This window comes from Danio aesculapii, chromosome 5 (genome assembly GCF_903798145.1).
Source record: "Danio aesculapii chromosome 5, fDanAes4.1, whole genome shotgun sequence".
Lineage (NCBI taxonomy): Eukaryota > Metazoa > Chordata > Actinopteri > Cypriniformes > Danionidae > Danio > Danio aesculapii.
The window spans coordinates 8021650-8038174 of record NC_079439.1 but is presented as its reverse complement, the minus strand read 5'-3'; the positions used below and the strand labels follow the sequence as shown (position 1 = coordinate 8038174).

Here is a 16525-nt window from a genome sequence, read left to right as displayed (position 1 = left end):
CATTAGGCACGTTCAAATCAAGACTGAAAACACATCTGTTTAGCTGTGCCTTTACTGAATGAGCCCTGTGCTACAGCCGACAGATCGCACTATTATATTTTTCTCTACTTTTTCATTCTTTTATAACACATTTGATCTGTTTTTATGCTTATTTTAACCATTTTTTTATTTGTCTTTATTTCTCCTATACTTGTTTCTTTTATTCCTGTTTATGTAAAGCACTTTGAATTGCCACTGTGTATGAATTGTCCTATATATAAACTTGTCTTGCCTTGCCTAGTGCAGCCAGTCGAATTAGAACACACTCTCGGAATTAAAATGCACTCGACCGTTAATGACTGAAAATGACAAAGCGGAAGGTCTAATATGCCAAGAAAGTGTTGCTGTTATTAAAGACTATAACCTAAGGGGCCGTTCACACCGAATGTTGCTGTTGATATTAATATAACTTTATTTTCAGGTTTATTGTTCACATTAACACACTCATAATAACATGACTTGGAATAGAGTGGAGGAACTATGACGTCAATTTGTATGCAAAAACCCGGAAGCGAGTTAGCATTTAAGCAGTTTCGGTTCCCTCATCCCAAAGGCAATGGGTTTTTTCAATGGGATTTCAGTAAAATCGCTTAAATAAGGTTCGTGGATAAAACAAACTCATGATATTTTCACGTTTTATTCTACGACATAAAACACATCAGTTACATCACACTCTTGATTTTTTTTTTAATTGGTCACGCTTCTTTAATAAGACGGTTGCTATCAGGTTGCTAAATGGGACTACAGGCGATGTCGGAGACATTATAAGTCATCAAGCTGAACTGGTCTGGAACGCAGCTCGCTTGTGTTAGGAATTTGGATTAGTCTGTGATTTAAGTATTATCATGAATAATATTTTATAGTTTGTTGTATTTTTCTAATTGGGAATTCATTTTGTTTATAGAAAATGCCTTCACATGTAAATTTGACTCAATAATAACTATTAAAAAAAATCAGTTTTGTGTTAATGTGACATGTTTCTGTCCGATATTACATGCTCTATGCATACTGCCACTATAAATAAAAGTTATTTTTTGAAGGATTTGACATGTGGCCCTTCATTTGGTTTGCAAAACTTGATGTGGCCCTCGAGTCTGAAGAGTTTGCCCACCACTGGGTCACATTTAGGCCTGTCATGATATCTATTATTTTGCTGTACGATATATAATGCAGCAAAATATATTGCCATAAAATATATTACTATAAACACCATTTTATGCCACTCATTTTATAACGCCAGAATGACAATATAATATCATCACAATATTCCAAATAACACATAATATTCTGAAGAATATTTCATTTAATTATGTGAAGTTTATTTATAAACTAATTTCGAGAGGATTATGTGCTTATGATTGCTTGCGGCTGGTTCCACATTATCCAATTTATGATCCACCAATCAGACGATTCCAAAGCCACTATAAATACCCTAAGTTCCATATGACAGCCATCCTGGTTTTGAAGAATCCCCCCTTCCACCCCAACTCCTCCTTCTTAGATGGGTGACACAGTGACCCAGTGGTTAGCATGGTTGCCTCACAGCAAGAATGTCACTGGTTCTGGTCCTTACCAAGCCAGCCAACGTTCCTGTGCGGAGTTTACAAGTTCTCCCCGTGCTCACATGGGTTTCCCCCCCACCATCCAAAAACATGCAACTTAAGTCAATTGACTAATCCAAATCTGTAAGTAGTTATCTCTTAAGAGCAATCACTATCTGTTCATTAGCTACTACAGCAGGGGAGTTCTCGAGATCTATCTGAGCTCAAACTCCTCTCTCCCCTTGCAAACTGGAGGGAGCCCTGGGCTCGAGCATCTTATGAACTCAGGGCTCTCTCCTGGGACAGCATGCCTAACATACTTTATAATCAATCATCAGCTAAGTGTAAACTCTTGAAAGTCATTTTAACAATGGTGACATGGTGGCTCAGTGGTTAGCACTGTCACCTCACAACAAGTAGGTCGCTGGTTCGAGTCCCGGCTGGACCAGTTGTCATTTCTGTGTGGAGTTTGCATGTTCTCCCTGTGTTGGCGTGGGTTTCCTCCGAGTGCTCTGGTTTACTCCATAGTCCAAACACATGCGCTCTAGGTGAATTGGATGAACTAAATTGAACGTAGTGTATGAGTGTGAATGTGAGAGTGTAAAGTAGGTGTTTCTCAGTACTGGGTTGCAGCTGGAAGGGCATCTGCTGTGTAAAACATATGCTGGATAAGTTGGCGGTTCATTTCGTTGTGGCATCCCTGTATGAATAAAGGGACTAAGGAAAATGAATTAATTAATTAATGAATAATAAGGCATTGGAATCAGAATCGGAGAACGCATATCCACAATAAATAAATACAAATAAACGTTAACAAAAAAGTACAAGTTAAAAAGTAACAGAGGGTGCTATTTTTAGTTGTCAGATCTATTTTCAGTTGTCAGACACCCACATGAAAATATACTATAGTAATTTATAGTAAATACTAGTGTGTTTTTTAACAGACACCTCCAATAGAGATAGAGATGCTGCACAATCAGCTAAAATGTTGAAGATTTGTTTTTTTAGGTATGGCCGATATACAGTTGAAGTCAGAATTATTAGCCGCCTTGAATTATTAGCCCCCCTGTTTTTTTTTTTCCTCAATTTCTGTTTAACGGAGAGCAGATTTTTTCAACACATTTCTAAACATAATAGTTTTAATAACTCATTTCTAATAACTGATTAATTTTATCTTTGTCATGATGACAGTAAATAATATTTGACTAGATATTTTTCAAGACACTTCTATACAGCTTAAAGTGACATTTAAAGGCTTAACTAGGTTAATTAGGTAGGTTACGGTAATTAGGCAAGTTATTGTATAACGATGGTTTGTTCTGTAGGAAAAAATAAAGCTTAAAGGGGCTAATAATTTTATCCTAAATATGGTTTTTAAAACATTTAAAACTGCTTGTATTCTAGCTTAAATAAAACAAATAAGTTATTTATTTAAATATTAAAGTTAAATATCACACACTGTAAAAATCCTTGCTCTGTTAAACATCATTTTATGTATTTAAAAAAATATATTTAATATATTTAAAAATATATTTAATATATTTAAAAATATATTTCATATATTTAAAAAAGAAAAAAAATTCAAAGGGAGCTAATAATTCTGAAAAAAAAATGTGTATTGCATCACTATAAAAGAGTGAGGTCATGTCCATGTGTTGTGTGATAAGTCCATATATTGATTATTGTGACAGGCCTAGTCACATTGTATTCAGTGGTGTTCAAAACAGAGTCAAATGCTTGGAGATTTAATTACCTGACATTAATAAAAGCTTTTGTAGATGTTGTTACCATTGCGAATTAATATGCTTAATATTTCAAACATGAACATGTTCACTGGCCTACCACATGCTGAAATATAAAATATAAAGAATCATTTGATTATTTATAGGGCTATTGTACATTAACAATAAGGGTTCCAATATTACATATATTAATTAATTGAACTAATTAGCTGCAGTGGAAGAGAATACGGGTAGTTGACCGGCCTACTTGCAGACATGTCTCCATTAAAGAATGTGTGGAGCATTTTGAAATACAAAATGCGACAATGAGGACCCTTTACTGTCGCCCACCTTAAGATTTGTTTGCAAAAATAATAGGACAAAATTACTCCTGAAACACTTCATCACTTGGTGTCTTCAGTTCCTAAGTGAGGTTTCACAAACTAATTTCGAGAGGAGCACGTGGTATGATTGATTGCAGCTGGTCTCCCATCCGTAATCATTAGTTAGCCAATCAAATTAATCTAAACTGACTATAAATAGCCTGTCTAGGATTACTCCCATATCTTTGTTTTCCGAAGAATCATCCCCCATCCCCCCTCTTTCCTTCTTTACAAGGGGGAGCTCTAGAGAACTACCTGATCTTGTACATTCTTACATGCTCACTGACCAGGCGGGAGCCCTGGGCTCAACTATCTCTGAGCTCAGGGTTCTCTCCCAGGACAGCATGCCAAACTTGTTAATATTACAAAGCAATATCTAAGTGTGAACTCTTGAAACATCTTTTAAGTGTTGTGAAAAGGAATGGCAACATTACAAATGGTAAATGCTTTACTTTTTTGAAATGTGCTGCAAGAACCAAAACTGGAATACGTGTTTATTTTTGGGGGGAAGGGGGGGGGTGCTATTTAAAAAAAAAAAAAAAATGAGGAACACATTAAATAATGTTTGTTGTATTGTCTGCAATGAAATACAAGTCAAACTAAATTTAGAAATACCTACTTTCTTTTTTTATTTGAGTTTTTGGCACTGTCCCAACTTCGTTCTTTCCGCTGTGGCGACCCCAAATTAATAAAGGGACTAAGCCTAAAAGAAAACGAATGAATGAATAAATAATTGCCCCGACTTTTTCTGATTTGGGGTTGTATGTTTAATCATGATTAACATTTTGAGTAAAATAATCATGATAATCCATTTTTTCTGTTATCGTGCAGCCATATCATGATATTCATATAGTTTTATACCATAAGTTTGAGAAATAACAATAATACTTTTTTTAGCTTCCCTATGGAGATAAGATTGCATCATGAGTGTATCAAGATACGCATTAAATTTTATACAACAGTTCTGTCTGGTTCTCGAATCTGATTGGCTGACATCCATGAGATATTAAAGTAATATCAGCACTCGTACAGCCTCTTCACCCTTGTGTATCACTCTATCCACACGAGTGGCAAGCAAATGACTACAGTTTGACATATGTTGCAGCTGTTAGACAACATAATGCACTTTTAAGGCTTTTTTAGGCGAGAATGTAATTGTTTAAATAGCAACTATGCAGTTTATTATAAGGATAATGCCCATTTTAAATATTTATAATTTTGGAGATTCAGCGCATTGGCCGCCAGCCTGCCATACTGAGCAGAGCAAAGATGGTTGACGGTCCACCACAAGATGGCGACAGAGACTGCATAATAAGTCCATATGGGTGAAAAACTGCATTTTTTCAGCGTACGTTTCAAAATACAGCTGAACAAATCATTACAGAACAGGTAAGTGACATTCTAAGTTGATCTCTCTCCTTTGTATATTGTAGTGCTGTATTCATAGCAGTCTGGTAGTGTTTGCTTTGCTTTGGCTTTTTAGGGGTTAATTATTATGAAATCCCGATTGCAACAGAGAAATACTGGGAAACCTCTGTAGACTGATGGAATTTCATGCTGTTCATCCTTTTAATCCTAAAATGTGAGCAAAATCACCTGTATTGTCTTCACTTTAGACATTATGCTAGAGAATCATTCAAACACTAGCTCTAAAGTGACGTTGGTGAAGTAGCAACGGTTTCTGCTGTTCTGACGTCAGCTGCAGATGTGAATGAATTGCGGAAGAAAGTAGTTCCTCATACAAAAGGATTTTAAGACGCTCCGTGTTTGATTTTCTTTTTTATATACACGATTATGCCGTCGAACTGTTGTATAAACGCAAAATCACACTAGTAGCAGTGTGATATGGCTGTATATCGCCATAAGTGGGACACTAAGGCACTCAGCCTGCAGCCTCGAGCCAACGCACACCTCCTACCAGTGCCGATATACAGCAATATGGCACCGCTACTCATGTGTTAATGCTCATATGACTACAAGTTTGTTACATCCCTATTTCTATTACATTTCTTTAAATTTAACTGAATAAAAGAGTATTGTGTCTTATTTTATTGCCATTTTTTACTGAAATAAATGTTTGACAGAATTGTGATCTTTATTCTAAGCTAAATAAATCAATGAATTAATAAATGACAAACAAAATAATAAATGATTCTCATTTTATCCAGAACCGTGCAGCTCTACCATATACCATGATAAAAGCTTCAGCAATTAGTCATAACAAGAAAATTTGATACAGTCATATGCCAAACAACAGCTCAGGGATGCAGGTAAAAATAGGTTATATAAGGGTTATCCATCAGCAGTCTGTGCGTTTAGAAGTGCACACGTGAGTAGCGTCAAACACACACACACACACACACACGCACAGCATTGATCAGCAGTCCTGCCTCTGAGACAGGAAGCAATGAAACTCAACTAGCATAAGCTCTTTAACAGACATGAGCACTGGAGAAGGGGAATGGCAGACCGGAAGGGTGCTAAATCAATCTTAATAGCCAATCATGAACGTATAAGAGCACAGCAGGGCATCTGTATAATGTCCCATGTGATAACTACATTACGGTGTACAGCAGCATATGTGAATGGTGCTTGCCTGTGCTCCTGTGATGCCATATACTGTACATACAGTTGAAGTCAGAATTATTAGCCCTCTTGTGAATTTCTTTTTCAAATATTTCCCAAATTATGTTTAACAGAGTAATGTATTTTTCACAGTATGTCTGATAATATTTTTTCTTCTGGAGAAAGTCTGATTTGTTTTATTTAGGCTAGAATAAAAGCAGTTTTAAAAAATTTTAAAACCATTTTAAGGTCAATATTATTAGTGCCCTTAGGCGATATTTATTTTCGATAGTCTACAGAACAAATGTCAATCATTATACAATGACTTGCCTAATTGCATTTTCTTCCCGTGTTGGTATGGGTTTTCTCCGGGTGCTCCGGTTTCCCCCACAAGGCTAAAGACATGAGGTATAGGTGAATTGGGTAAGCTAAATTGTCCGTAGTGTATGAGTGTGAATGAGAGTGTATGGGTGTTTCCCAGTGATGGGTTGCAGCTGGAAGGGCATCCGCTGCGAAAACATATGCTGGATAAGTTGGTGCTTCATTCTGCTGTGGCGACCCCAGATTAATAAAGGGACTAAACCAAAAAGAAAATGAATGAATGAATGAACAATGACATCCATCAATACATTAATATTTATTGTAATAAATTTTGATTAACTAACTAACTAACTATATATATATATATATATATATATATATATATATATATATATATATATATATATATATATATATATATATATATATATATATATATATATATATATATATATATATATATATATATATATATATATAAGAAACAATATCTGTACATCTGAACAGTATGCATTTCTCTTTTGTGGTGCAATTTAGCACTGCTAAGTGATGCTTTGGCTCATAATCATAGAGGAACCAATTTAAGTGGTGTATTATAACACCAGTAATGGTTCTTTAGTGGTTCTTTGGGGTGGCTAAGATGCTACAAACCACCACACTGCAGAAACTCCTTATAGTCAAGAGTTACAGTCTAATTTCTTGCCAAAAAAATCTTATTCATGATCACCGTTTAAACCCCAGGTTAAGACATTGTTTTTATTTACAAATAAGTAAAATAATTAGACCACAATGGCAGATAATGTGATTTGTTTTTCCACTCTTAAATCTTAAATCCTTCATTTCTTGTATTTAGATTGTTATTTTTTGCAGTGCATCTTTAAATATGTGCAATGAAGCACTCAATGTGGTTTCCTTTATAAGTCAAAGAACCGCTTCTAATGCAATCTAGTACTGAGTAGTGCAAGATAAATGCACCTTTATTTATTTGCTCGCTCTCTTGTTTGTTTGTTTTTATTTTAGTCAAAGGCTGCTAATCTCATGATCAATAAAGTTCTTCGGTTCACACAAACACCAACATAAGCAGTTTCGAGACTTTCATTTATTTATCTCGCTCCTCAAAGAGTGAAAACAGGTTTGTGGGTGGTATGGATGGGTGGTTTTACGGTATATTACACACAGCGTTAGAAATGTGTCATCTTGATTTACTGTTTATACAACAGAAGATGTATTTGGACAGCTATGAGTGGCCAGAACTGCATTATTAACACATCAAAGAAAGATGAAAAGCAGGATTTAGTTTCATTTGACAAATAAAATGAGCGCTTAACCTCAAAGATGATTTATCCAATTAGAATTCAGTGTAAGAATGATCTATTCTATTATAATGTTTAACCATTTGTTTAGTTACGCAGTTTTCTTATAAACAATCTTCTTTTTGTTTACATAAATGAAGAGAAAAAGCATAAACTGAGCTTTTGTATCGATCTAAAAATGCTGGGTTAGTTTAACCCAAATCTGCTTTTAAAAAAACTGCTTTATATGTCTGGTTTCATTCATTCATTTTACTTCAGCTTAGTCTCTGATTATGAAAAGTCACCACAGCGGAATGAACTGCCAACTATTCCAGCATATGCTTTACACAGTAGATGTCCTTCCAGCCACACTCATTTTATTCAATTCACCTATAGCACATGTGTTTGGACTGTGGGGGAAACCGGAGCACCCGGAGGAAACCCACGCCAACACGGGGAGAACATATGTTGTTCTAGAGAGTTAAGCTCCAACCCTAATCAAACACACCTGAACCAGAGAATCAAGCTCTTACTAGATATACTAGAAACTTCCGGGCAGGTGTGTTGAAGAAAGTTAGAGCTAAACTCTGGCCCTCCAGGACTGAGTTTGGAGACCCCTGGTCTAGTACATTGTTACTTGGATTTTGATTTTAGGTTGAACCACACCAATTCAATTATTAATTGTCTATAAAAACATCATTTACCTTTGAACCAATGTATTGATTAATATTTAATTGCATTTTTTAATTTCAACCAAGTCAAAACTATAATAAATTATAAATTTAGCTGGAACAAATTACAGTATGTTTTTAGGTTAGTTCAAAGCAAAATTATACTTTTATCAAAGGTTATAAAACACATTTTTCTGCTTTGTACTTTTTTAGTGTCTCTATATCAATATGAATGTAGTGAATGTATTATTTTTTCTTGACCACAACAAATATTTTAGATTTAGAATAACTTCAATTTTAAAGTTTGAACCAAAGTTAAATTATACTTTGAGAAAAAATAAAAAACTGTAACAAATTACAGTGATATTGTAAAAAAAAAAGGGGGGGGGGTCATTTTTTCAGTGGGCAAGTCATCTTATTTAAAAGCAAAAACAAGATTATTTTACTTACTCTACTGGCAGATTATTTTGCTTGTTTTAAGAAAAAATAATAATTTTTGGCACAATATTTCTGAAAACAAGAAAATATTATTTGCTTGTCTAAAAATGCTTCTTGATTTAAGATGTTTTAGATATTTGGACTAGAAACAAGATAAAAACACTTTTTTTATGTGGGTATATCCACCTGATCTCACGAGGAAACGTAACTATTTTGCATTTTGTCAGTTTAGTGGCTAATTTGTATGAATTCGTACGAGTTCAGTCATAAGAAAATGTACAATTTTAAACCACCCAACCCCGCGCCTAAACCCAACTGTCATTGGGAGACGAGCAAATCTTACTAAATTATATGAATGAGAGCATACTAATTCATACGAATTGACCACGAAATCAAAAAGATACGAATTGCCGTGAGATTGTGTTAGTAAATCCTGAAGTTAAATTCAGCCGATACATTTTATCCAATTAATGAATCCAGCAGCTGTACACAATAAACGCGCTGGGTTGTTTTTCAAATATGGACCAACCAAAGTTAACCCAGCAATTGAGTTTGCCAATATCTTAAGCAAAGTTGGGGTAAAACTTACCAGCAACAGTAGATATAGATATTCGCACAAGTTATTTAATATATAAAGCGCTTTATTGGCTGAAAGGAAACTGACTGCTACTGTCATATAAACTGACTCATTCCATGATATAAGATTTGGGTCATCGCCCACCCGTGGTGGGTGGATTGCAGAGGGTATTTGGCTTTTGGATAATGGAAAAATGACTGACTTTTATGACTGTGTGTGGTGTTTTATTCGGCTCCTTGCCAAATCTTTTTGCAGAGAGACAGTATAATATCTGACAGCCATTAATCACGCAGCGCTCCTGGGATTTAAATGGCTCAATTTCCTCTTGATCTATATCTCTTTTCAGCAACGATAATATCAGCCCTGCAGACAGCAGTGATCTCTCTGTCACTCACACACACACACACACACACACACACACACACACACCTGGGTCACTGCAAGGTGTGTGTGATCGTATATTACCTGAGGAATGTGCCGTGATAACATTATTTCCTGTATGATAAATCACTCAGCTCAACCTGAAGCCTTTATAGACTCGCTAAACTCCAGATTGCGGATCTCAAGCTCTCCAGTGCTTTCAATCTGTAGATTTGTCAGCTTGAGTTCAAGAGTCTGCAGAACTAGACACAAATGAGATCTCAATAATCGCAACAATGAGATTAGACAGAGAAAAAGCAGATGTCGCTGCAATTTGTGCAACTGTCTGTCTTTTTTCATTCTTCCTTTATGCAGAATATGATTTTGAAGAATGTTGTTGTTCAGCCAGCATTAGATGCCACCGACTTTCATTGTATGGATGGATGATAGATATGCTGAGACATTTTTCGAAATATCTTGATTGTATAACACAAAGAAATAAGTCTTACAGTTTTAAAAAGGGTAAGATTTAATTTAATTTAAAAAACTGATATTATCCAGTCATTTATAATTTGACAGGAAGGCATTAAGAATAGATTTTATTAATATTTTAAACATATATATACATATACACATATATATACACACACATATATATATATATATATATATATATATATATATATATATATATATATATATATATATATACACATACATTATATATATATATATATATATATATATATATATATATATATATATATATATATATATATATATATATATATATATACACACATACATACATACACATATACATATATACATATACATATACATATACATATACATATATACATATAAATATATTCATTTCCTTTTTGGCTTTAGTCCCTTTATTACTCTGGGGTCACAACAACGTAATGAACCGCCAACTTATCCAGCATATGTTTTACGCAGCTGATGCCCTTCAGCTGCAACCCATCACTGAGAAACATCCATACACACTCATTCACACACATACTTTACGGACAATTTAGCTTAACCAATTCACCTATTTATACACACAGTTGGTCAGAATTATTAGCCCCACTTTGAACTTTGTTTTCTTTTTTTAATATTTCCCAAATGATGTTGAACAGAGCAAGGAAATTTTCATAGCATGTCTGATAAAATTTTTTCTTCTGGAGAAAGTCTTATTTGTTTTATTTCAGCTGGAATAAAAGCAATTCTTAATTTTTTAGGAACCATTTTAAGGTCAATATTATTAACCCCTTTAAGTTAATTATTTTTCCGACAGTCTACAGAGCAAACCATCGTTACACAATGACTTGCCTAATTACCCTAACCTGCCTAGTTAACCTAATTAACCTAGTTAAGCCTTTAAATGTGATTTTAAGCTGATTAGAAGTGTCTTGAAAAATGTCTAGTCATATATTATTTACTGTCATCATGGCAAAGATCAGTTACTAGAAATGAGTTATTAAAACTATTATGTTTAGAAATGTGTTGACAAAATCTTATCTTCATTAAACAGAAATGGGGGAAAAAAAACAGGGGGGCCAATAATTCTGACTTCAACAATTTTATATATATATGGGCAACGCAGTGGCGTAGTAGGTAGTCGCTGGTTCGAGATATATATATATATATATATATATATATATATATATATATATATATATACATATACATATATACATATACACAAACACACACACATATAATAAAAATATATATATATTTTTGGTTTATTTCAAAACTTGTTTTGTTGCATTTTAAACCATATTTAACTGCTTTAAATATATAACATTTTTTTTTCTTTATGCCTAACTATTGGGTGATACTTTTCATCAGATCCTCCTCTCATCAGTCAGTGAGATAATATTATCATCAGAGAGGGCAAACTCACCATTCCCAACTTATTCACTTATTTCTTTGATCATTAATATGCTTCTTACATGTATTTGATGATTTATTTGCATAATAAAAAAGCCTAATTACATGGTGTCATGGCTTTGCTATCAAAAATGTGATCATAATAGAAGTCAATGGGGCAAAAATATTCACCAACACCAACGAAAGGGTGGTCCATTTAAAAAAAAAAAAGTGAAAAATGTAAAAAATAAAATAAATTCAAAGCATTTTCCCAAAATATGTGTCAAATTAAATTGTCACCAAAAATCATTAGATTTGCTGAAACAGAAAGTTGTGGACAAATTAAAACTCAAAATCACCCCAGAATGGATGAAAACATCCCCAACAGCACACAAGGGTTAAAGAATATTTTCAGCTGAATCCTATGCGATTCATATTATTAGCTTTAATCCTCAACCTGGTCAAACCGTTCTCGACACGTGTGAATGTAATCAACATATCACAATATCAACAACTGCGTCACCTGATCTCCCTGTCCAAGTGTGTCCTCTTGTTTTCGTCATCAAAACAACAGGACTACAATGGGACTACATTCGCACATGTGCCGAGAATAGTTTGACCAGGCTGTGGATTAAAGCTAATAATATTGTAAAGTTAAATTTCTTACAAAAAGAAATAGTTTCTCTTCACAAGACCTCAGGGTCATCAGGAGCCATCACTTTAGATTTCGACTCAATTATATGTGTTTGTTTTTAAATTAAAATCACCATTCACTCACCTTTCACTGTCTTTTTATGGATCACCAAGGACCACCAAGGACCACTGATTCAGCTAAGAAATCCTCTTTAAATGTTCTACAGAAGGAAAAAAGTCACCTATATATTGGAAATTTTCATTTTTGGGTGCACGATCACTTTAATATGATCAAAATGATTAGCAGTTGGCAATATCATGGTGTATTGGCACACACAAATTTAGGCCTCCAGAGTCAAACCATCAAAATAACTCCTTACTCCTCACCTTTCTGATATAAAGATGCTCCATAACCGGCCTGCAGCCAATCAAAATGCAGATCACCTGTGAAAGACAAAACAAACAATTAAATACACCCTCATCAACATGTGACACTCCATAATACAACATTCCATTATTAAAGTACAAACACTAGCACACAATGCTCTAATAAATATTGAACTTCTGGGCCCGTCTTTGCTTAAGTCAAACCTTGCAATTAATATCACGTACAGAAAACACAAATGTGTAGTGCCAGGGTGAGGTTGAGCTCAAACAGAGACATATTTATACACAACTACACATTTACATATGCACAACATGACTGTATTATATTGAGCTAGTTATATAGGAGCAGGCTAAATCTAAAGATCATAAAATATCAGAGATCTGAATAGAAAGAAACACCTGAACAAAATGTCTACCGCAAATAAAGTTACATTTTTGTTGACTCTGCAAACTGACAAGTAAGACTTGAGCAATGTTGATTATAATGACAGAGTAAGTGCGTGTGTGTGTGTGTGTGTGTGTGTGTGTGTGTGTGTGTGTGTGTAATTTTTCTAGCACACTTGGAGTGTAGACAACTGTTGATTCAATAGAAGCATGTTGAGTTATGATAATTGGGCACCTCAGACAGCTTTGTGGTGAGGTTAATTTAATAAACTGAAAACTAAATATTCATAATTATTTTTGAGGACTAAAATAATGCTGAATTAAAATACAAAAAAAAAAACTGCGATAAACCGGTGGCACGGGGGCACAGTAGGTAGCGCTGTCGCCTCACAGCAAGAAGGTTGCTGGTTCGAGTCCTGGGTGGGTCAGTTGGCATATGTGGAGTTTGAATGTTCTCCCCGTGCATTTCCTCTGGGTGCTCCGGTTTCCCACGCAGTCTAAAGACACGTGCTATAGGTGAATTGGGTAAGCTAAATTATCTATAGTGTATAGGTGTGAATGAGTGTGTATGGGTGTTTCCCAGTGATGGGTTGCAGCTAAAAGGGCATCCGCTGCATAAAACATATGATGGAAAAGTTGGCGGTTCATTCCGCTGTGCCGACCCCTGATTGAGAAAGGGACTAAGCTGAAAAGAAAATGGATGAATGAATGAATGAATATGCGATGAACTTGGAACAAAATGTTAGGAATAAGGGCTAAAATTTCAACTAAAACGCAAATGATCTTTACAAGAACAAAAATGACTAACAATGAGTAAATAAATCAATAATTTTTAAATAGACAGTATAGTCTATTTAAAAATAGTCACACACACACAAGCTAAAACTTAACATTAAGATTTTTTTAACTATATTTTAAAAATAAATAAATAAACTAAATTTAAAATATAAAAACAAAAAGTAATTAAAAAACTATTTATAAATACTAAAATAATATAGTAAAATAATAGTGTTTATGAAAAAAAATGTAGAGCAAGGCAGGTCAGATTGTTTTTTTTTAGATGTATTTTTTGACATCTTTGCCTTTATTATAAAGGGCTGGTCTGAGTATTTCAGAAACTGCTGATCTACTGGGATTTTCATGCAGAACCATTTCTAACGTTTACAGAAAATGGTCAGAAAAAGAGAAAATATCCAGAGAGTGGCAGTTCTGTGTGCGCAAATGCTTTGTTGATGCCAGAGGTCAGAGGAGAATGGCCAGACTGGTTCCAGCTGATAGAAAGGCAACAGTAAGTCAAATAACCACTCGTTACAACCGAGGTCTGCAGAAGAGCATCTCTGAACACACAACACGTCCAACCTTGAGGCGGATGAGCTACAGCAGCAGAAGACCACACCGGGTGCCATTCCTGTCAGCTAAGAACAGGAAACTGAGGCTACAATTCACACAGGCTCACCAAAATTGAACAATAGAAGATTGGAAAAACGTTGCCTGGTCTGACGAGTCTTGATTTCTGTTGTGACATTCAGATGGTAGGGTCAGAATTTGGTGTCAACAACATAAAAGCATGGATCCATCCTGCCTTGTATCGACGGTTCAGGCTGGTGGTGGTGGTGTAATGGTGTGGGGGATATTGTCTTGGCACACTTTGGGCTAATTAGCACCAATTGAGCATCTTTTCAACACCACAGCCTACCTGAGTATTGTTGCTGACCATATCCATCCCTTTATGACCAGTGCACCCATCTTCTGAGGCTACTTCCAGCAGGATAACGCACCATGCCATAAAGCGTGAATCATCTCAGACTGGTTTCTTGAACATGACAATGAGTTCACTGTACTCAAATGGCCTCCACAATCACCAGATCTCAATCTAACAGGGCACCTTTGGGATGTGGTGGAACGGGAGATTCGCATTATGGATGTGCAGCCGACAAATCTGCAGCAACTGTGTGATGCTATCATGTCAATATGGACCAAAATCTCTGAGGAATTTTCCAGTACCTTGTTGAATCTATGCCACGAAGGATTAAGGCAGTTCTGAAGGCAAAATTTTCACAGCGGATGCCATTCCAGCTGCAACTCAGTACTGGGAAAAATCCATACACACTCGTACACTGTATGGCTAATTTAGTTTATTCAGTTCACTTATAGCACATGTATTTGGACTGTGGGAGAAACCGGAGCACCCGGAGGAAACCCTCGCCAACACGGGGAGAACATGCAAACTCCACACAGAAATGCCAACTGACCCAACCAGCGACCTTCTTGCTGTAAGGCGATGAGACAAATCAATCAAACAAAAAAAAAAAAACTGTTCATTTAAAAATAAATATTATTTAAGAATCTTAAGTAACTATACATAACTGTTAATAATACAGTGTTTCCTCTAGGATTTTTTCCAGCTGTGGCGGCAGGCCTTTTTTTACACAGATCTACCAACTACCTGTGTCGTTATTTCAATGACAAATGTCATGAGTGCAGTATTAGAAGTCGAGATCGCATTTATATAATAGCGTACGAGCATGCGGATCTCTTTGCTTGCGTGCCGATTTTTTCTGCTCGTGCACAAAACTTCTTGGACGCCCGCTCAAATACAAGCTGCTTTACGAGCGTGCAGATCTTCTTGTGCGCTGTCAAATAAACACTGCTGAGGTGCGATTTAGTGCGTTTATGTAACGAGTATGTCTCCAGCATTTATTAGATTTGCTAGGAATATTTATGAATGCCTCCGGTATTAATGCATCCTGAAATAAAGTAAAACGGCTATACGTCGTGTTTGATGGCCTCACGCATCACGCACCTGTCACAGTCAGCACGCAACCTTAAAGGGTTAAACAAATGACGCACAGCACTACTACGGTTACAGAAAAGTTCGCGCTGTTATAATTCACTTACCCTTTAATTCGTTTGGGTGCGATTATAACCAGCTATTAAAAAATAGAATGTTTTGAATGAGAAGCTGTAATGTAGCCGTGGCAGGATGAATCTTGGCGTGGCGCCCCGCCATGGAAGAATGAATGTAGCGGAAATCATGAAATACATTTAGGTTTTTATATTTTAATGATTTTTTAAAAAAATAATATTGCTTAAATGCTTTTTTATAGAGTCAAATTTGCAGACTGTTGCAGTAATTAGATTTGTACGGCTTCTTTTGGAAATTAGGTTTAAAGAGGTGGTAAACAGTAAAACTGTTTAAATGAAATGTTCCAGAACGCTCCAGACTTTGTTTCTAATATCTGAATAATAAAATAAAATATTATTTTAAATAATTTTAAAACCATGTTTTCGAGATAATCGAACAAACAGCGTCACTTTTGATTTCAAATTGC

The 16525-nt window shown here is 35.2% G+C and overlaps 1 protein-coding gene across 2 annotated transcripts in view; it reads right to left on the bottom strand.

Moving 5' to 3' along the window:
* Positions 1-16525, bottom strand: part of bmpr1ba (bone morphogenetic protein receptor, type IBa) — a 143222-nt gene that overhangs the window by 111431 nt on the left and 15266 nt on the right. Inside the window, exons 2-3 of one of the 2 annotated variants that reach the window (XM_056457309.1) lie at positions 12810-12866; positions 12568-12643 (exon numbers count right to left, since the gene is read on the bottom strand). The gene's annotated coding sequence lies outside the window, so the exon portion shown is untranslated. The remainder of the gene's footprint in view (positions 1-12567; positions 12644-12809; positions 12867-16525) is intronic. The other variant, XM_056457310.1, reaches the window with a different exon arrangement.